This window comes from Ursus arctos, unplaced genomic scaffold, assembly GCF_023065955.2.
Source record: "Ursus arctos isolate Adak ecotype North America unplaced genomic scaffold, UrsArc2.0 scaffold_5, whole genome shotgun sequence".
NCBI lineage: Eukaryota > Metazoa > Chordata > Mammalia > Carnivora > Ursidae > Ursus > Ursus arctos.
Genome location: NW_026623067.1, coordinates 56,735,576 through 56,758,727, shown reverse-complemented (window position 1 = coordinate 56,758,727; position 23,152 = coordinate 56,735,576). Strand labels below are relative to the sequence as shown.

Sequence of the window (23,152 nt, the reverse complement as noted above, 5' to 3'; positions counted from 1 at the left end):
GAGTTTACATCTAATTTGCCGCTGGGAGGTATTATTAATGTATTTGAGTAAGCAGATTGGAGGACATGCTGCAATACTCGTATTACTAATTAATACCATTCTAGCATGCACACGATTAATTGGGCACTTCCTATCAAGTAGCCTTGATAAGACAGTGTAAGGGCAGTGTGTGAATTAAATCAGAAAGTCACTCAATCACCACCCAGGGCACACAGGCAGGCACCTGGAAAGGCAGGTGTGGAGTGCTTCAGACAGAAAAAATGCCCTTTCTGCTTTACATTGTATGCAAGTCTCTTTAGGCCAGAAGCAGATGATGGCAGGGATAGCAACAGAGCCAGCAATAACAAGGGAATTCTGGTTTCTGAATCTGACATACATGGGAGGAAATCATTTAAATTTGTCTTTAAAATGAGGAGGAAAAGCCACCCTGAGGCTCATTTGCAAAAAGCTTTGTACTGCAGGAATAAGAGGAAACCACAGGAACTAAGGATACAGAACCTGAAAAAGAAAAGGCCTAGGCAGGGAATGCCAGGCCTTCCCATATGTGAGTGGTGGCATGAGGACAAGGGACCTGTCTGTGCCCCCCCATAGGGCAGGGCAGAGCAGGGGTAGTATTTGAACTCCATGTGAGGAAGCATTCTTTAATGATTTGAGCTCTGGGGTAGTGATCTTCCAGTCCCCAACAATTTCAAGTTGAGCCTCGATGGCCAAATAGCAGGATTGTCACAAATGGGCTTCAGTCATATGGATGGGCTCCGATCAGGTGAACTGGAAGCTCTGACCCTGCTGTCTGACCAGATTTGCTCAGCATCCCACTGCTGAGCCTAGAGGCAGCTGGCACCCGGGATTCTATCCCGGGCCTGGATGTCTTTGTTTTTAAAATTCTTTCCACATCTTTATTGTTGGTGGCAGGTATTTTGGTTCCTAACACCCTTCCTCTTTGCTGTCTTCCCTTACAGAGGTTGCAAGAGTTGAGTCCTTGCTTCCCCAGCCTCCCTCCGCAGCTGGAGGTGACCATGTGACCCAGCCCTGGCCCATGAACATAAGTGGAGGTCTTGAGGGAGGGAGGTAGCTTGTGAGGCCTCTGGGACTCAGGTCCCATCAGGAAATGGAGGCCACACTCAAGCTAACTCAAGGAGGGTTTCACAAAGAAACGATTTACGAAGGCGTGGCAGGAGTATGGAGCCTACAAGGCCGCACAGTACCCAAGGTTCGTATCAGTAGACCCAGAGGACTGAGGAGAAGGAGCAGTTAGCCGACCCAGAAGGAAAGAGCTCTGTGGAATGGGCTGCCTGGAGAGGAGCCGCGGCCTTTGGTTTACGGCAGAGCCAGCCGCAGGCAACTCCATGACCCTGACAACAAGGACGTTTCAGAGGACCTGACAGAATTCTCTCCCCCGCCGGGTACACTGTGACTGTTGGACAGCTCCGTGTGGACTGGAAGGCAGAGGGCCCAGCCCTTCCAGTCAGAGAATCCTGCTGGCTCTGTAGCTATGCTCAGCTGTCTGCCCACCATTCACTGTGTCCTTTATTCAGAGACGGTACTGTGTCCTTGATACCCTTCCACCCAATCACTGTACAACTACACCGGGTGTAGGAACTCATCTTGCCCTCAAGTGGCTTACACTCTGAACAGATAAACAAGCACACGTACAGAGAAGACTCAGAGGATGTTCGAGCATTAAACTTCATGGCAAGAGCCTTACGCCATAGAAATTAAAGGTAGGTATTGGTCAGTAGGGGCAGTGAGACCAGAGTCAAAATTCCCTTCCCACTGCATAGGAGCTGAGTGACACTGGACAGCACTTAATCTTCCTAAGCCTTAACTTCCCTTATCTGTAAAATGGGAAGAAGGATGTTCACCTTCATGGGCTGTTTTAAAGGTTACAGATTATACACATAAATTACTATATAATGTATATATTTATTTATATTTATAATATAATATTTATAATATTATATATAATATTTATTATATACCAGGTACTGTTACATAGATGAACTCTATGAGGCAGGTACTATTATCATCCCCATTATATATGTGGGAAACTGAGTCACTAAGGTGTAAATAACTAGCCCAATGTCAGTAGCTAATAGGTGGCAGAACCAGAATTTGTACCCAGACAGACTGCTAGAAGCTGTCTTACCTACTACACCATACTGGCTAACACAGTAGGTGCTTAGCCATCCATCACTGTCCCTACTAGAACCACCATCTTCACCACGACCCCCAGTATCACCATCACTAGCGTGGGCTAGACTATTTGACAAAGTTTCCATCAAGAGTAGCACCTGGGCCTAAAGGTCAGAGTAAGACAGTTAAGTGAAAAGACGAGAGGACATGCTAGGGGAAGCAACAGCACAAGCAAAGGTGAGTGTGGCCCCGGCCCCAAGAGGGACAGGCAGCCTTGCCCAGGAGAAGCATGGCATGGCCTGGGGAGCAAGAAAAAAATGCCCAGATCGGTGGGGATGGGGCCAGACCTCAGAAGCACCTGAGAGCCATGCAGAAGCATCTGGGCTCGATGATGGCCACGGGGGACCAGGCCAGTGCTTGGGCCAGGCCACGTGACATGCCAGAATAGAAGGCCTGTTTTAGAAAATCAGCTAGAGAGCAGAGAAGCCAGCCCTGGCAGGAAGGCCAGCAAGGACACTGTTGGTAATAATGAGGTCTAAAGGGACGGAAACATGGAACTGGAGAAGTAGGGCAGATGTGTCACTGTGAGGGTGCAAATTTGGTGGAGACAAAGGAGTCACTGAAAGGGAATGAGGAACAAAAAATTAAATGCTGCCCCCTAGCTTTACCGGGGATACCCCCGAGAGGACGTACAGCAGCATTCCTCAACTTGCCCTTCCTTGGCTGGTCTCGCTCAGCAAGGCACAGGGCAGCTCGCCAGTCCTGCAAAGGAGGGCCACCTGCAGGACGTGTGCTACATGGCCTTGAGGTCTTGTGACACCAGAGTAGAGCATTCTTTCCTCCTCCTGGAAAGCAGACAGAAGCAGCACACTCTGCCCAGGACTCTCTGAAGCCCTTCCAAGAGCTGAGCCGCATATCTGCTGTGACACAGAAAACACATACTCTCTAAACATCTCTTGTTAACGATCCTTTTGTTTAGAAATCATGAGCGCTTGCTCTTTTGATACAACCCACATGCCTACGCATTTTTTAATGAAAAATGAGGGGAAACCATGTCCATGTGCGTCCAAATAAGGTAAAAGATGATGGAGAGTAGATGTCACGGTGGCTCTTGATTTCTGCCCATAGTGAAACAAGAACGGGGTCAGAACATTCCCTGCCCTCAGAACCCAACTGCAGGGTCAGTTGTTGCAAACGCACAGCTCATCAGCAGACCATATTGCAAAACCTCCCATAATCTGTCCCTGTCACCAAGTGAGACACCAGCTTGAGCATTTTGAGACGATTTTGAAGGACTGAATGATCCTACCTTGTGGGGAATACCTGGCATTAAATAAAAGGGAATAAGGAGCAACCACAACTCTTTGTTCAGTCACCACTTCTTGACATCTTCTATCCTCCCTTCCCTGTGGCCACAGCCCCCTTGGACAGAACTCTCCTCCTGTGATGGCCGAGGCTGGGGAAGCTCCGTCCAACCTGGCAGCAGATTCCAGAGACACGGGCCAAAGATGACAAGGGATCTCCACCAGCTGAGAGGCCATGCCCAGCACAACAGAGACCCCACCCAGAAGTTTGTTTCCTCCTGAACAACCAAGCCCAGCTCTCGAGGCAAGGAGAAATTAGATGAGTCTGACAAGATTTGTACTGTCAGAAAGCAAGTTTTATTTTTACCCTCAAGCCCGTGATCTCCTAGGTGTCTGCAAATTGAGGAATTTTTTTTACCCAGATGTAGAAATCAAGTTATTCCACTTTGCCTTCCTGCCTGCCCTTCCCACATGGCGTTGGCTTTGGTGGTTAGAGCTGGCTGACCTCTGCAGTGTCTGAACTGAGCTGGAATCTTCTTGCCTGTGCCACTTTCAAACCATGCCAATCCGGGTGAGGGTTTTTGGGGTTTTGGGGGGGGGTGTTTTTTTACCCTTTCTGGCTCTCAGTTCCCTTATCTGTAAAATACACAGGGTTAGCCTAGGTGGTTTCTATGGTATGAGAGAAAAGAAGGACAAAGGTTTTTAAACACATCTATTTTAATGCAATCTGTTTTGTCTTTTCTCCTCCCTGTTTATAAAAAGGGCAACATCTTATTTCTGTAGATCAAGAACATTTGCCACATTTTGGAAATGTGTGGTCTTTACCAAATGGAGGGAATGAGTAATGGAGGGGAAAAATAAGTAGAGAGTACAAGAAATGAAACAGTCTGGTTTGCAGAGACTGAAACACCCAGCCTTTCGCTTCAAAGACCCAGCTTTGCAGACCCCTGGGCTTGGCTCCCGCACTTACACCTGGCTGGTGTACCTCTCAGCCACTGGCCTCCGTGGGAAGCACCATCTGAGGCCCTCTCTCTCTGGCTGTGCCTTCCATGTGACTTGACACCTCCAGAGTTATGAGCAGAGTCACACTGCAGAGCGTAAGGTCCTGTAAGATGACCTTGCTGGGCTTTCTGAGGGACCAGGGGGTGGCAGGACAAAAATTCTGCCCTCCTGACCAGCACACATCAATCAACAGTATGACAGAGGGACTTGCAGTAAGTACAGACTTTGTGAGATAATCACCAGCTCTCTAGCAGTTCAGAGGAGGGAGGTCAGGAGAGCTGGCAGAGGCTCAGGGAACACCAGCCATCCCTAACACTCCAGGAGCCAAAAAAGAGAACGTTACCTCCAGCAACCGAACTAGTGGTCTCATTGTTCATTCAAGCCTTTCTTCTAGTAAGACTCTGTCATGAGACCTACTATGCTCCAGAAGGGAAGATAAGATGAATAAAACAGGACTTCGCCCTCCCAGACACTCCTTCTGATAGAAAAGCTGACAATAGATGACGCAAGTTCAAGTGCTTTACGTAAGTCTACAGAGATGTGCAGCCGTCGCCATCAACCAGTTTTAGAGCAGTGTCATCATCTCCACAAAACCCTCACTCTCATGTGCAGTTAGTCCATTTCCATCCCCAGCCAACCACGTGTCTACTTGCTATCCCCACATCTGCCTTGAGTAGACATGACATAAATGCAGTCACACAGTGCACGGTCGTGTCTGGCCTCTTACACATAGCGTAAAGACTGTGAGGTTCATCCATGCAGTAGCCTGTATCAGCACTTCTCTCCTTTTCAACCGAGTAATATCCCCCTGTATGGATACAGCACATTTGCTTTACCTACTCACCAGCTGACGGACACAGGGATTGTTTCCAGTTTGCGTTATCCTTATGGATATGCTTGCTATGAACATTTGTGTGCAAGTCTTTGTGTGAACAAATGTTTCCATTGCTCTAGAGTAGAGACCTAGTAGTAGAATTGCTATGCTGTATAGTAAACTTGTGTTTAACTTTTTAAGAAAGTGTCAAACTGTCTCCAAAGTGGCTGGACCGTGTTGCGTGTGTGCAGCAATGTAGCAGGGCTCCCACGTTCCCACATCTTCGCCAGCATTTGTTATCAGCTGTCTTTTGACTATAGCCGTTCTATTGGGGGTGAAATGGCATCTCATGGTGCTTTGAATCAGCATTTCCCTCATGACTAATGATGTCCTTAGTGACAATTCATGTATCTTCTTTCCCCACCTTTAAGTATGAGGGTTTATTAATGGACTAATGACGTCCTTAGTGACAATTCATGTATCTTCTTTCCCCACCTTTATCAAAATCAACTGACTTTAAGTATGAGGGTTTATTAATGGACTCCCAGTTTGGTTCTATTTGAGTTATATGCCTATCCACGTCCCAGTATTACACTGTCTTAATAATTGTAGCTTTATAGTATGTTCTGAAATTGGGAAGTGAAAATCTTCCAACTTTGTTCTTTGTATTTCTTCACAAAATTGGTTATTCTAAGTTTTTGCTTTCCATATAACTTTTAGGAATAGCCTGCTACTTTCTATACAAAAAAAAAAAAAGGCTGGAATTTTTGTAGGAATTATAGATCAACTGGGAGAAAACTGCCATCTTAACAATATTGAGTCTTCCAATCCATAAACATGAAATATATTTCCATTTATTTAGACCTCTAATTTCCCTCAGAAGCATTTTGTAATTTTCAGTGTATAATCTCACACTTCTTTTGTTAAATTTATTCCTAATCTTTTTTTAAAGATTTTATTTATTTATTTGAGAGAGAGAGAGAGCACAAGTGGGGGGAGGGGGCGGCAGGCAGAGGGAGAAGCAGGCTCCTGCTGAGTAGAGACCCCAACGTGGGACTCGATTCCAGGACCCCGGGATCATGACTTGAGCCAAAAGCAGACACTTAACCCACTGAGCCACCCAGGTGCCCCAAATTTATTCCTAATCTTTTTAATGATAATGTTAATGGAATTGTCTTTTTCTACTGTTCATTGTTTATATAGAAATACAATTGATTTTTGTCTCTTCTGACTTTGCTGAACTTGTTTATTAATTCTAATGTGTATGTGTGCATTCCTTAGGATTGTTAACTAATCATTTTTATGACCTACAGCCTAACAGTAAATAAGACAGAAGGGGAAAAGTAGCGGGGGGGGGGGGGAGACAAGAACTCCAGAGGCTCAATAGTCTAGGAACGTTCAGGGTTAGGGGTGAGCAGAGCCACACATGTCAAAATACAATAACCACACCATGGTATTAGCAGCCTGTGATACTTAGCCTCCCTAAAAAGAAAAAATAAATTAGGTTCAATGGCTACTATTCAAGACAACTAAAGATACATGACTATCTGTCCACCTAAAAATACCATCTGTGGTGTTTTTACGGTTTGGCATTTGCTGGAATACATCTGTCTCTTCTAGAAGGTTCACTAAGAGATGCTTTCTGAGGTATTGCTATTTTCTCTTTCTCCTGAATCCAGGATCACCTTGGCTACCAGGGCCATCAGACAATTTCCCAGTGGTTCCTACATTCCCCTATTTCTTGGAAACTTCTAAAGTTAATTTGCCTTAGAAAATCATCTCCTGCCACCATGAAGGAGTTTGCTAAATCTGAGTGGAGGTATGATGCTCCCTGCGTGTGTTCTCAGGACAAGGGCCTGTGAACCAGACCCAGGGAGAAAATACTACAAAGGAAATTAATACTATGGAATGACCTCCTCACGGAGGGGAGAAGGACGCCAGTCTGGAGCCATTAAAATGAGTTAAGTACTGAGACACAGCACTGCCCCTGCCTCCAGGCAGGCTTGCTCTGTCGGCTGGCCTCCCATCAGCTCCGACAAAACAGATGGGCAGGCCCGAGGGACAAGGAGGCCCGGGGTGCGCCAGAAGCAGGTGCAGACCAGTCTTGTGCAAAGCGCCTAAGGGACTGCCCAGGAAAGAGGCCCTGGGGTGGGCAGGGAGAAGCCCAGCTGTGCCTGCCGCAAGGTCCAGGGACCTATCAGCTGTGCGCCTTAGAGGGGCAGGGAACAGTCCAAGGAGTCCCTCCTGTTTCCACTGGTAACTTTCAGGGTATGAAGGGGGTGCTGCTCTCTGTCAGTCTCTCCTGCAGTCCTCTGGGAGAGAGAAATGAGACAGTGTGTGCACAGACATGAGAACAAAGATGCGTATCACCACTGATGCTCTGGGCACGACTCTCAGCTCCTGCTGGCCCTGAGGTCCTGGGAAGATGCTCATGCCTCCTCCCATCTCCTAGTCCTGTCTGACCCCTGACTCCCTAGGCCCATTCTTACTCTCAGTTCCCCCTCTGCCTCCCTGGAAAATTTGCTTTGGCTTTTCACAGGCATCCCTCTAGCAAACAGCCAAAGTAAATACCAGGTCGCAGTTCACAGCAGCCCATGTGAATCCGAGCCGCCGAGCCGCAAGGAGCCACGGAGCCTGCCTGGCTCCCTGTCAGCTGCTGAGCCAGGTTCAGGCAGATCAGACAAGAGTTGACTCTGGGCTCCAGGCTCTGGCACCCAACCTAGGCACTGGAGAACCTCATGCCACTTCGCCTCCTGGTAGGGAGAAGACAGTCCAGCAAGAGGGGACAGCCACTGTCTAGGCCCTGGCAGCCCCAGCTGCACCCTTCCCCAGTAAGCCACACCCCCGCCCACACCCCACCCACACCCTGTCCAGTCGTTCCTGGGTGTTGGCTGAGCATCTGCTTCTTGATAGCCTGCCCTCCTCACACGAGAGCAAGGTAAGGAGTGGGCAGGAGGGGGTGTCAGTGCCCAGGAGAGGAATCAGAAACAACCAGAAACAGAGACAGTCTAGATTCCTACCCAGAAGGCTTTAGAGATAGCCAGAAGCTAAAAACAGTTAGGCTGGCAAATAAGAAACCAAGCTGACACGTAGACAAGCTTCCTGAGTTGTGAAACGATGACCATAGTCCCTGGGTTCCCGGAGCACTGAAGGAGAAGGCTGGTGAACGCACCAAATATTTGCTCTCACATGTTGGAGAGCAACTGGTTAAGCGGGACTGAGGTGGTGGGACCCAGCCCGCTGGGGGCAGGGCAGATAAAGCACCAGCCTCGGGCATCTGTGGGAGAGCTAAATATGGGAACTCCAAACCAGAGCACAGCCTGTCCCCTGCCAGGCAACGAACAGCAGCTGTTTCAATAACAGTGCAGGAACCTTTCCTGCTTCCAGCATTGCAAAGGACCAAGGTGTTCCACACGAGTGGATCTCCCCTCAAATGGCAAAACGTGATTTTAATAACTTCAAATAATAATCCTCACATCAACACCTGTGGCTCTTGCCATTAAAAAAAAGACAGCGAGAAAAGCATGAAGCCTGTGATCACAACTCATTTATACAACCAGTGAGCACAGACCAGGTTCCTATTATGTGCTAGGCACCAGAGTGGTTATATAAATTCCTCCGGCATGAATTGTGCTCTGTAAAAGTTTGTGAGGTGGTTGAGGATATAAGCTCTGTACATGAGCAGCCATAAAACTAAAACAAGGGAGACGATGGCACCTCACAGGAGACTGCTATTAGGAGAGATCTGAACCAAATGCTATGAGGATACATTGATGAGTATATGTCTATGTATTTCCCAGCTCTGTCTACTGGGAGAGCCTAGAAACTCTGACAGCCTAGCAGTCACAAGCACGCCAATGCCCAGATCTTGGTTTCTAAGCAGGAACCATCGATAAATACTAAAATTAATGGAACAAACTTTAAGGGGAAACATACTTTCAAAGTATTTATCTACAAATTTTCTAACTGTTAGGATGGTTTTAACATATGATCATAAATTCTTTGATAGCCAGCCCTCCAGGAATTAGTGCTCCATCCCCTTTGGTATAGGCTAGATGTAGACTTAAGTCTAATGAATTATGTGTGTAAAGAGAAATACAGTAACATTACTGTGGAAAAACCTGGAAAATATCAATGTTAACAAAATGATCAAGGTTAACATCACCAGTGATAAATCATGTTGATATCATGTGCCCACTGATATCAGGAGATGACAAGAGCACTTCCCCCTCTGTGATATTTCCCAAAAATCCATAACCTCAGCCTATAAATGAAAACACACCAGATAAACCTAAATTGAGGGACATTTCATAAAATATCTGACCACTACTCTTCAAAAGCTTCAAAGTCATGAAAGCCAAAGAAAGACTGAGGAACTGTTGTGGTTTGGAGGAGACTAAGAAGACACAATGACTAAATGTAACGTGGTACCCTGGACTGGATCCTGAAACAGAAAAAAGACATAAATGGAAAAACTGGGAAATTAGAATAAAGTCTACAGTTTAGTTCACAGTATTGTATCAATGTCAATTTCTTAGTTCTGATTAAGGGGCCATGATTATGCAAGATGCTAGCATAAATGGAAGCTAGGTAAGGAAGGGCATACATTTCTGTAGGCAAGCCAACACGAATCCGGAGCTCACAGCCAAGTGTACATGTTAGAACACATCCCAAGAAGTACAGCAAAGCCTTTGAGATCAAATCATATAAATCACTGCTCAAGTCCCAGATTACCCCTGAGTGGCGTACACAAGGGGCAGCCCACAAAAGCACAGCGAAGGCCTTGAAAACTGCATGGGCAATGGAACCACCATTCTCAAACTTCACAGTCTAAACCTCCCTGGCATGATTGCCTGCTAAAACAAAATGCTCCACATTCTTTGGAGGATTTTAACATGAGCCAGAGTCTTACTACTTAATGTACAAACTGTCTTGGATATCATCCAAAATTACCCAACAAATCAAGAACCAGGAAAATCTGACCAATTCTCAAAGGAAGAGACAATCAACAGATGCCAACTCTAAGATGACCTAGACCTTGGAATTAGCAAACAAAGACCTTAAGGCATCTATTATAATCACTCTCCATGAGGCAAAAATGAAGGCTCTTGAAAGGAATAAAAAGTTCACAACAAAGAGAAACCACAATAAGAGAACTAAATGGAATTTTAGATGAGAAATACACTATCCAAAATAAGTTCACTAGAGAGACTCAAATAATTGGAGTTTGTCTTCAAAAAAGTAAAAAGAGCCAAAAAAAGCATCCCTTAACTTGAGGATACATAAACAGAAATTCTCTGATCTAAAGAACAGACAGAAATGCTACCAATTTCTGGTTATTAATTTTGTATCCTGCAACTTTATTGAATTCATTTATTACTAATTCTAGTAGTTCTTTTGTGGAGTCTTTAGGGTTTTCTATGTATAGCATTACATCATTTGCAAATAGTGACAGTTTAACTTCTTTTTTACCAATATGGATAACTCATTTCTTTTTCTTGTCTGATTGCTGTGGCTAGGACTGCCACTACTATGTTGAATAAAAGTGGTGAGAGTCAACATCTTTGTCTTATTCCTGATCTTAGAGGAAAAACTTCGTTTTCACCAATGAGTATAAATGTGGGTTTTATTTTGTTGAGATATGTTCCCTCTCAACCTACTTTGTTGAGAGTTTTTATCATGAATGGATATTAAATTTTGTCAAATGCTTTTTGTGCATATTGAGATTATCGTATGATTTTTATCCTTTGTTTTGTTGATATGGTGTATCTTGTCAATTGATTTATGAATAGTGAGGCATTCTTTCATTCCTGAAATAAATCCTACTTAACCTTGGTGAATAATCCTTTTACTGTATTGTTCAATGCAATTTGCTAATATTTTGTTCAGAATTTCTGCATCCATATTCCTCAGGGATACTGGCCTTTAGTTTTCTTTTTCTCTTTTTCTTTTTTTTCCATGGTGTCCATCTGGTTTTGGGATCAGGGTAATGCTGGCCTCACAGAATGTATTTGACAGCTTTCCTTCCTCTTCTCTTTTTTTGGAATAGTTTGAAAATAGGTATTAGCTCTTTTTTAAATGGCAGAATTCACCTGTGAATCCTACCGTGTGGTCCTAAACTTTTACTTTTTGGTAATTTTTTTTATTACTGATTCAATTTCATTACTAGTAATTGGTCTGTTCAGATTTTCTATTTCTTCCTGATTCAGTTTTGGAAGAATTTTAGGAATTTACTCATTTCTAGGAATTTACTCATTTCTTCTAGGTTGTCCAATTTGTTGGCATATAAATTTTCATAGTATTCTCTTACAATCCCTTGTATTTCTGTGTTGTCAATTGCTACTGTTCCTCTTTCATTTATGATTTTATTTATTTGGGTCTTTCCTCTTTTTCCAACTAAATTTTGTTTATCTTTTCAAACAACCAGCTTGTGGTTTCATTGATTTTTCTACTGTTACTGTAGACTCTACATCATTTTTTTTCTGCTGTGATCTGTATTATTTCCTTCCTTCTATTCACCTTGTACTTTGTTTTTTTCTTCTAGTTCCTCTAGGTGTAAGGTTAGATTCTGTTTTGAGTTTTTTCTTCTTTCTTGAACTAGGCCTATAGTGCTATATATTTCCCCTTAGAACTGTTTTCACTACAGCCCAAAGATTTTGGACCATTGTGTTTTCATTTTCATTTATCTCCACGTATTTTCGGATTGCTTTGTTGACCCACTGGTTGTTTAGTATCATGTTGTTCAACCTCCACATGTTTCTGTTTTTTTCCATTTTTTTTTTCTTGTCACTGATTTTCAGGTTCATACCATTATGGCTGGAAAAGATGCATAAAGAACTTGCACAACTCAACACCAAAAAAATAAATAATCCAATTAAAGAATGGGCAGAGGACCTGAATAGACATTTCTCCAAAGAAGACATACAGATGACCAACAGACACATGAAAAGATGCTCAACATCACTCATCATCAGGGAAATACAAATCAAAACCACCATGAGATATTACCTTACACCTGTGAGAAGAATGGCTAAAATCAAAACTCAAGAAATAACAAGTCTTAGTGAGTATGTGGAGAAAAATGAACACTAGTGCATTGCTGGTGGGAGTGTAGATTAGTACAGCCACTATGGAAAACAATATGGAGATTCTCAACAAATTAAAAATAGAAATATCATATGACCTAATAATTCTACTAGTGAGTATTAACTCAAAGAAATAAAAAACACTAATTTGAAAAGATATATGTGCCCTTATGTTTAATGCAACATTATTTACAATAGCCAAGATGTGGATTTATCCATAAGTGTTTATCAATAGACAAATGGATAAAGAATATGGTGTGTGTGTGTGTGTGTGTGTGTGTATATATATATATACATATATATATATATGGAATATTATGCAGCCATTAAAGAGAGATTATGGTTTGTACAACATGGATGGACCTAGAGGGTATTATGCTAAGTGACATAATCAGACCGAGAAAGACAAATACCATAGGATTTAATTTATACGTGGAATTTAAAAAACAAAGCCAATGAATAAACAAAAAGCAGAATGAGACCTATAAATACAGAGAACAAACTGATGGTTGCCAGGGAGGGGGTGGAGGGATGGGCAAAATGGATGATGGGTAGGGAGAGATACAGGCTTCCAATTATGACATGAATAATAGAAATAAAAGGCACAGCATAGGGAATACAGGCAATGATATCATAATAGCAATGTATCATGACAGATGGTAACTACACTTGTGGTGAGCATAGCATAGAGAAGTTGATGACTATGTAGAACCCCGAAACTGATACAACATTGTGCCTCAACTGTACTCAAATAAAACGAAAATTAAAAAATAAAGGGGCACCTGGGTGGCTTAGGTGGTTAAGTGTCTAATCTTTATTTGGGCTCAGGTCATGATCTCAGGGTCATGAGACTGGGCCCCACATGGGGCTCCATGCTGGGTGTGGAGCCTACTTAGAATTCTCCTTCTCTTTCTCCCTCTCCTCCTCCTCCACGGCACTCACATGTGTGCGTGTGCATGCTCTCTCTCCAAAAAAAATTTTTTTAATTAAAAAATAAACAAGAAGAACAGACAGAAAATAGGTTGAAAACTAACGGAGCCTCAGGACCTGGGGAACAATATAAAAAGGTGTAACGTCCATGTGCTCAGAGCCCCTGAGAAGAAAAAGATATTGGAATGGAAAAACGTTTTTGAAGAAATAATGACAATATATTTCCCAAATTCAGTGAAAGACATAAATTTACAGATGCAAGTAACTCAGGGAACATCAAACAGGACAAATCCAAATGAAACCATCATAATCTAACCGAAAAAACCAAAGGAAATAAAGAAATCTTGAAAGCAGACAGAGACAAATGACATGTTCCAAGTAGGAGAATAAAAATTTCCCTGCAGATTTCTGACAGCAAACATGCAGACCAGAAAGAGAACTGTCAACTCAGAATTCTACATCCCATGAAAATATCCTTCAGGAATGAAATACAGATATTCTCAGATAAAGGAAAACTAAAAGCTTCCATTGCCAACAGACTTGCTCTGAAATAAATGGTAAAGGAAGTTCTTCACATAGAAGGAAATAATCCCAGAGGGAAAATTAGAACTTCAGAGAAGGAAGAGCAACAGAAATGGTAAACATCTGAATAAACATAATAAACTACTTTTTTCCTCTTAGGTTTTCAAAATGTGTATGACTATTAAAAGCCAAAATTATAATATCATTGGGGAGTGGGGGCTCTTAACGTATGTAGATTTAACATTTGTGACATATATAACATAAAGGAGGAAGGGTAAAGAAGCATATATAGTTGTGAGGTTTTTACATTCTACTTGAAATGGTCAAGTCTTCAATTTAAGTACAATGTGGAAAGTTAGGTATGCATACTGTAATCCCTAGAGCAACCACCAGAAATAAATACGAGGAGATCTAACCATGAGCAGGGCTGCCTGACCCCTTACCAGGTCTGACCTAGACAGTTCTCCTATCTGAGGCTATTGGAGGCTATGGGGAGTGACTGTCCCCATGGCTCCCCCAAACCATCATTCTGGGCTCAATGAGAAGCTCCTCTCACTGCTTCATTTTCTAATTTCCCCCATAACTGTGCAACAGTGGTTGTTCATAATTCAATCCACGTCCCCATGTTGTAAGGCAAGGAAGAATGTGAGTAAATTCAGGCCCTTCCAGTCCTGTTCTCTGATCTTGCAGATGAAGAGACTGAGCGCAGACAAGGAAAGTTATTACTTGCTCAAGACCCCACAGCAAGCCACTGTTAGAGCCAGGCCTGGAGCCACATCTCCGAACATCAGACACACCACTGAAAAACCAGAGCTCTGGGGCTCCTTCTCCAGCTACCAGAGAGCAAGGTTTTATGTCTGGCTGTCTTCCAGGACTATTAATAACTGACAAATACGCAGACTTTCTATACATGAAGCACTGTTCTAAGTTTGTCTATCTATATCTCCTATCTATTTATTTATCCACACTAAATCCTCACATTCCTCCCTTGAGGTAGACACTATTATTCTCCCTGTTTTATAGAAAGAGAAACTAAAACATTGAGGAATTAAGAAACTTGCCCAAGATTATGCATCTAATAGGTGTTGGCTCTGGATCTGAACCCACATCTGGGTGTAGCATGTGAGTTCTGAATTGTTACTGTCCTCCCCTCAGGAAGACCAATTCAGGGCAGAACTCTCTAAGACAGTCCACGATCCAGAAGAAAATGCACCCTGGCTTCCCCGACCCACATCCCACACCCCCAGGAGCATTTTTAGCCAGGCGAAATCTGGAGGGCAGCTCTGAAGGAAATAAGTGAGAAGTAGGAGCTGACAAGAGGTGCCAGCAGCCTGAAAGGCAGGTGAAGAGAGGCGCCAGCACTGTTACTAGGCAACCTACCTCCCGCCTCCCGCCTCCCGTCCTCTTGGGACTGGAGAGTTTCCCCCAGGCTCCTCCGTTCTTTCCTAGCAACAGCTGATGACACCAGCTCCTCCTTCCCTTCCAGCTGAGTCACTGCTGTCACCAGGCATATAGTGAGGGCAGCCTGGAGCTGCCCCCAAGATCCCCAGTAGGGGCCAGATAAGGAGCCTCCAGTCATGCTGGAGTCTACCCTCACTCCCTGGTCAAGTCCAGTCCCTTGTGACCACCAGGGAAGGGGGGCCCCAACCAAAAAGGGCATTCTGCCAAACATCAGCAAATCACTCCACAGCTCAAGCTCAGTCTGACGAGGGAGCCGTCAGTGACTGGCAGCGTGCTGGTGGGGTGAAGAGGGTTCTCCTCGTGCTGTTTCCCTTTTGCTTTCCTCAAAGGTATTTGCTTCACTAGTGGTTCTGTCCAGGGATCCACAGTGTGGCTGCTGGGGGGCCTCACAAATGTGTCCCTCAAGCTCCCTGGGAAGTCTAAGAGGAAGCAGATGACTCACACTGCTCTCTGTATTCCTTGTCTGATTTAAGTGATTCTTCAGAGGTGAAAGGCTATTTTCACAGCCAACTATGAAAAGCCAAAAAGAAAATGAGATCATCATGACCCAGCAAAGAGGGGCAGACTCTACTTCCTCCCCCAGGAAAGCCACTGAACGCCACTGAGCACTCAGAGTACTTTCTCTGCCAACAAGCCCACTCGTGTTGCTGTGATTCATGGTCCAGTCTCCCCACAGTGGCTTCTCTTAGCACCACCTTCCTCTCCCAGAGACATAATGGAGAGGCCACTCTTTCCCACCACACTGCCCCATTCAGCTCACAAACCATTCAGCCAACGTTTAAAAAATCAAATCGTACCATTTTCAGTAAACAGCCTCACTGGGTAGCTTGTAGAGTTTAGATTCCTGACTTCCACAACCCATGTGTGTAACATGCTAGAAATCACTCCCTATAAAGTTAGTATCATTAGGAAACATGCCAATTTTTTTTTAACACAGGAAGAACTAAGTAGGGAAGACAAGGAACAAACTCCTACCTTAAGTGCCTCTTCATTACAAATTGCTCAAATACCACTTTGTAAAGGTGTTAGGCTGAGTCTTCATCCCAACCAGGTCTGGAAGGCACTGAGAAGCCCACAGTTGTTTTCTGTTGAAAATAAAAGCACCCTTCAGTCACACTCGAACATTTTCTCCATTTCCAAAGTAGGACTCCAAAGCCAGGGTTACTGGGAAATACTAAGGGGGGTCTCAAATCCACTTCCCACCATTTTTTTTAGGACATCATAGAGTGGAACCCAGAGCTCTTCTGAGGGTCCTCCAAGGAAGGAGGAGACGTGTAGGTAGAGGAGGCAGAGGACAAGGCACGTGACTTTCACAACTGTAGACTTCTCCCACTTGATACAGGAGGAAGTTGTGTTTCTAATGTATTGTCAATTTTCCAGAAACCAACAAGTGACTGTCTGCCCTTCCCCCAGCCTGGGATCCCAGATTTAGACACCTGCCCCAAGAAAGCTGGGGTCATTTTCACGAGTGTATCAGTGGAGCTCCCAGGGGGGAGCGAGCAGATAGCTCATTATTATTCCATCCTTCTGGCAAGACACAAAAAAGGCTAGTTTGTCTTGGTGAATGAAGCTTTCCTAAGAAGGACAAAGATCTTCTTCAGTTCGTCCTCAGAACTTGTCCTCTATACTCACCTCACATGAGGCATGGAGGACTGAATAAACGCGAATGGATGAAAGGGTTGTTCCTGACTCCCACACCCATAGCAGAAACCAAAGCAGAAGGAAGGAAAGAATAATATGAGTATGTGCTCTTAGGAACCCTTGTCTACAAGCTAACAGATGACAATCGGGCCCTGGAATTGGTCTGTTCCCAAAAGAGATTTGTCCAATTGTGTCCCCATATAAACCCTTGGGTTCCTCACTGTCCATATATCACAGTTACAACGGGTGCTGCCATATGATCATCTTCTCCAGATAACCAGGAGAAGCACCGGTTTGGGGAGAAGCAGCAACAGTTCCTGCTATGTCTACCTTTCTTCCTGGTGTTGATGTTGGGACTGAGAAAGTGAAATGAGCAGAAGGAAAATTTCTTTTTTGGAAATTAGTAAAAATAATATTGTTCCGGTTACTCTTGCTAAATAAGAAGCTGTCCCCCAAATTCAATGGTTTCAAATGACACTGATCATTGATTTTTGCCCATGATTCTGTAATTTGGACAGGATTCAGTGAAGCCAGCTCATTTCTCTCCATTCAGTATCAACTGGGCAGCTTCACCAGAACTGGAGGTTCCACTCCTACATGACTCATTCAGATGTCTGGCAAGGTTCACACAGTCTGTCCGTTCCTCCTCAAGTGGCCCTTTCCATGGGGTGACTTGGGCTTCCTGACAGCGTGGAGGCTGGGTTCTCAGCGTGAGCATCCCAAGAGAAGCAAGCCAAAGCTGTATCGCTTATGGCCTAGCCTCAGAAGTCACAAAGTATCACTCCCTGCAGAGCCATAGGTCCACCCACATTCATGAAAAAACAGACCCACCTGTTGTAGACAGGGAATTACTATTGCACCAGAAGAAGAGCACACTGAATAAGAAACACTACAGCAGCCATTTTGGGGAAAGACAACCTGCCATAAAAATTAACTACAACTAATATACAATGATTCCTTACTATATTCTACACTCTGGGGTAAAGTGTTTAATACGAATTCTCATTTTAAATCTCACAACAAGCCTATGAAGCCGGTATTAGCCTGGTCCCATGTTATAGATGAGGAAACTGAGGCCTAGAGGGAAATGAAGTAATTTCTCAGCTTGAAAGTGGCAGAGCTGGGCTCTGAATCCAGCTCACTTGGGTCAAGTAGAACTCACAACCACTGGACCGCAAACCTTTCAGAACTGATGGCCAGCCTTGGTTGGGACTCATTAAAGCCATACAATGGAAAGAGAACAGACCTTGGGCATGGGAGCCAAGATTTTAGCTCTAGCTCTGCTACTCATAAATAGAGGGGCCATTTATTACATGTCACATGCTATGTGAAGCACTTTACATGCATTATCTCACATATTCCTTAAAATGATACTGTAAGGGAGTTTTTACATGATGCCCATTAACAAGTAAAAAAAAATAATAAAGGCTCTTAGAGGTGAAGTAACTTGTCCAAGCTGCACAGATATTAACTTACTGAACTGGGATTTAAAACTATTCTGTCTTACCCCAAGGCTCTTACTCATCTCAATCCAAGGCCGGAGTCCCTGGACAAGTCTCTTTACTCTCTGAGCCTCGAATCCCTCAGCTGTAAGAGCAGAAAGCTATGAAAAGCTGTTGGCTCCAATGGGTGGCCCTGGGCACAGAGGCCTGCGGTGTTAAATCCCTTTCAGGCATGGTTGCCCAACCTCAGCACCACTGATGTTTTGGGCTGGACAAATCTTTGTTATGGGGGCCGTCCTGCACCATATAGGAATTTTAGCAGCATCCCTGGCCTCTGCCCACTGGATGCCAAACGGACCTCCTTCCCCATGATGTGACAACGAAAAATGTCTCCAGACATTGCAAATATCCCAGGGGGGATGATCTTTCTCTGCCCCTCCCCCTTCCCCCCCACTGAGACCTCTGCATTAAGGTAAGACTATCGTGGCCTCGAAGTAAATCCTTACAGAGGTCCTGGTGGTCAGCATCTCCTTCCCCAGAGGTCCCTCTCCTCTTACTGGTAACATCACCAGCTGGGAAGATCAAGGCGGGATCTGGATGGTATAACAAACTCACTTTTTTCCTTTTTTTGGGCCATTCCTTCACGTCAGACTCTTACCGACTCAGAAATTGGTGGCACTTCAGATGCTAGCAGTTGCCAAATGCCAGAGGAAAGCATAAACGGGCCCTTTTTCCCTCCCTCCTCCCTTTTTCCCTCCATCCCTTCTCTCGCCAACTCTCTGTCTTTCTCCTACTCTCCCCACACACCACATCTCTTCTTCATCAGACCTTTGGCTGAGCAGGGGAGATGCTGTTGCCAGGAAATCGTCTGCATTCTTGGGCACACTGCTTCCTAGCAGGCCCTTCCTCTGAGTGGAGCCTGAGCAGAGCCAAACACCCATCCCCCAGCTCCAGGCCGGCGGGCTCCAAGGGTCCAAGCTAAAAATGGATGACACTAGGCACTGCCTTCAAGAGGTCCTTGAGCCTGCCCGAGGGACCCACCTCCCTCCCCCATGCCCTCAGGCTCTACTTGCAGAAGCACTCCTGCTGTCAACACTGAGCGATCCCCCCAAGGGAAACACCTGGAGAGATTCACAGGCTACTCAGGACCCCGTTCCTCCAAAACAGAGAGCGCTAGACTGGGAGACACAAGAAAGGAAACACCTCACCAGCAGCCCACGGCCTCTACCTGAGTTCTCACCAGCTCACAAGGCATTGCAGATGCACCCACAGGTCAGAAGTGTTTGCGCTTAGAGCCTGACAGCTTCTACCCTTGGGTCCCACATCTACTGCTGTGAGAATGAAACCAACTCTCCTTCTGTATGGGAGCCCATCAAAACATCTGATGCATTATCATGTCTCTCAGTTCTTCACTTCCACAGGCTAAATAGCCAAATATCACACAGACTGAATATCAATCCTGGGATATGACTTGCAAACACAGCACTAGCCCGGACATGTATCTTTGCCAGTGTCCCTTTAAAAGAAATATACTTAGAATGAAATCCACATGTTATTTATTTATTTTTACCATTCCTCTATTGCAATTAATTCCAGCAGCCTATGTGATCAACAGCCCAGACAAGTAAATTTTTGCAAGCCTCAGCTCATCCTATGACATAATTGCCCTTATATAATTCCTTCAGGTTTGTGTCATCATTGGGACATTAGGATTTGTCCCCATGTCCTTCACTGATGGGATAATTACTTCTCTTAATACTGAGTCTATATTTTTATGAACACAGCTGATAAAGACATTAGCTTCCTGGTAGGCACATCATATCTGTGACCCCACAGTGAGCTTATAGTTAACGGAAGCATTAAGGTGATTTTCACATTAACTCCTGTTAATGTGGTCAATGGTCACAAGGCCAGGCATGTGCAGTTGATTTTTTCTTTTTTAACCTAAGGACCAGACTTTACATTTGTCTCTGCTGAGTGTTTCTGTATTTGTGAATCTCAGTTTCCCCTTCCAATATATTCACATCCAAGATCTATATAATCACTATACTTGAAAATCCAACCTTCTGTGTCTTCACCCATAATTCATGTTTTATTAATATTTTAATAAAAATATTGACTAGCATGGCCGTCAATTTTTCATTATCTATCAGAGATATGCGTCCGTAAAAGCATAGTCTCAGGCACGATCACCCAGGCAGCTAGGCATTCATCTAAGCTTAGGACCAGCGAGCCATCATTTAAATCTTTGATACAGGATAACGTGAGGAACTTTGCGAGGTGCTTATTTTTTGGAGCAGGGGATGGCAGTCCAGAAGTAAGAACTGAGCTGGGAAAGCTGGCTGAGACATCAGGGTATGGACTGGTTAGGCAGTGGCATCCTGTTTGAGAAGGTGGAGTCAAATGGGAAACTGAAGTCAGAGACACGGAGCTGAACGCACAATGCAAACCAAGGAGACAAGACAGATCTCAGCGCCAGGATCTGCAGCCAGATGGAAACTTGTCCCCATGGCAACTTCTATGGAATACATAGGAATGATGTGAATCTACATGCGGTAAAAGAGGAATGGAGAGCAAGAGAAACCACCTGGGTCCAGAGGCTGATCTAAGTGGTTGGATTTCTGAAAAGGCTTCTTTCCAAGGGTGGGGTCCTCCTTCCTTAAAAGTGGCTCACTGAGCAGATGCTCCCAGTACAAGAATCTGACCTACATCATGTATTTCTGCAGAGCCTGTGCCAGCCCCTGGTGACCACCACTCTTTTCTCTAAGTTTTGCCAAATTGTCTGATTTGTTCTCTCTCCTAGGATTTTGCAGGGGGTGGTTTCTAGAAACAAGCATCAGGAAAAAACAGCTTTTCTTGCCTGTAGTCATTTGGAACCTCTTTCTCTTTAAAGAGAACCAAGAACAGGTTTGTGACTCCAAAGCCAATTTTTGGAGCCCTGTGATATGACTCAACTGGTCCTAAAAGTTGCATTCACTTTGTGCCGGTAGGGTCTTCTTTCCCACCCCCTCTCCTATCTTTGGACGGTGTTTCCTCTAAGTCATGTTTATTCTGCAAATTTTCGGCTTGGAGATCCTTGTCCCTGCAGAAGCAGGGAAGAAAAACAGGAAATAAGCAGTGCTGCTTGCCCTGTCATCTCTTAACATTACATCATCCGCTCCTGGCCTTCATTTCTTCATTGTTTTTGATCACTGCGTAGCTTCCAAAAAACCCTTGCTTTGCCCTCAGCATTTTCCATGAGCCTCAGCTTGCTCTGGGATCTCACCTTTCTGGCATGATCCCTTCAGGTTTAGGTCACTCCTCTGAGTTTGTCTTTGACTATATGCCCATTTTATCTTCAACAGAATAATGTATCACCACTAATATTTTATTTAGCAGCCTCTTCCGTCTCTCCTAACGGAGGTATTTTCCGTCTTAGAGCGTCTGGCTATGAGATCTTACCTCTGTTTTTCTGGCTTTAGCGCTGAGCCTTCATAAGCCCAGGCCATACACTCACAGTGCAGTTCTAGAAGGGCAGAGAACCAAAGAGCATGGCTTATAAAAAAAATCCCAACCCCAAAGGGTTGTGAGACTTCAAAACACAAAACAATAAAGGAAGATCAGAGTAACTAGGAAAATTAAGGTACTTAAAAACTCAAATTTCCCTGACCACCTGGACTGTTTGTGAAAAATGCAGACTCTTGGCCTCACCGTGGACCCCCTAAATCACTAGGTGGAAGCCAAGGCATTCTTTTTCTTTTCTTTTCTCTCTTTTTTTCTTTTAGAGAGGGAGAGGAGGGTGAAGGTGCAGAGGGAGAGAGAAAGAATCTTAAAGAGGCTCCATGCCCAGCACAGTGCCCAATGTGGCATGATCTCACAACCCTGAGATCATGACCTGAGCCAAAACCAAGTGTCCGACACTTGATCAACTGAGCCACCCAGGCGCCCACCAAGGCTTTCATTTTTAAACAATTTCGTCAGATGTTTCTTATGTACACCACAGTTGGACAATCACTTCATTGGAGGTCAAAGAAAGAAGAATAAAGTAAGCTTTGATGGTTGAAATGTATTGCAAATCAAAGCCTACCCATTTCTCTGCATACCCACATCACTATGAATTGAAACTCTACTAATTTCGAAGGGGTATTTCAGCCTGTGTCAGAAGGAGTTGAACATTGGAAGAAAAAAGACCCTTACTTGAGTATTAAAAGAGAAAGTTGTAGGGGGCGCCTGGGTGGCACAGCGGTTAAGCGTCTGCCTTCGGCTCAGGTGTTATGGGATCGAGCCCCACATCAGGCTCTTCCGCTATGAGCCTGCTTCTTCCTCTCCCACTCCCCCTGCTTGTGTTCCCTCTCTCACTGGCTGTCTCTATCTCTGTCAAATAAATAAAAAAATCTTAAAAAAAAAAAAAAAGAGAAAGTTGTAGGGCCCAATTATAGAACTAGAATTTCATGCTGACATTAGAATAGTCATTCTTACATTATTGGTCTTCTTAAATCATCCCCATTCAGTTAGACAAGAACTTGGTATGCACAAACTCTAATAAATATCAGGGCATTGGATAGTAGAAACACATGAGTTTGGAGCCTGGGAGACCTTCAATGAAGTACTGTCTTCCACTTAAGAGTTGAGTTATTCAAGGTGCTTACCTACAAATGCAAAATGGGGATAATAAGACTAATGCTGAGTTCTGAGAGTAAGAAATATATCAATGAGTAAATAATATAGCTGTAAAGCACCTACTGCGTATCAACTGTTCAACCTAGATTCCTTTCTCTTCTTTCCTTAGGAAGATATATGCCCAGATAGGGACTATTCTTCCCATTCCATGGAGAATTC

At 44.2% G+C, this 23,152-nt stretch overlaps 1 long non-coding RNA gene across 1 annotated transcript in view; it reads right to left on the bottom strand.

The window, feature by feature from the left end:
- Positions 1-23,152, bottom strand: part of LOC130542795 (uncharacterized) — a 103,016-nt gene that overhangs the window by 60,089 nt on the left and 19,775 nt on the right. Inside the window, exon 2 of the long non-coding RNA XR_008957629.1 lies at positions 16,227-16,336. This is a non-coding gene — a long non-coding RNA (uncharacterized LOC130542795). The remainder of the gene's footprint in view (positions 1-16,226; positions 16,337-23,152) is intronic.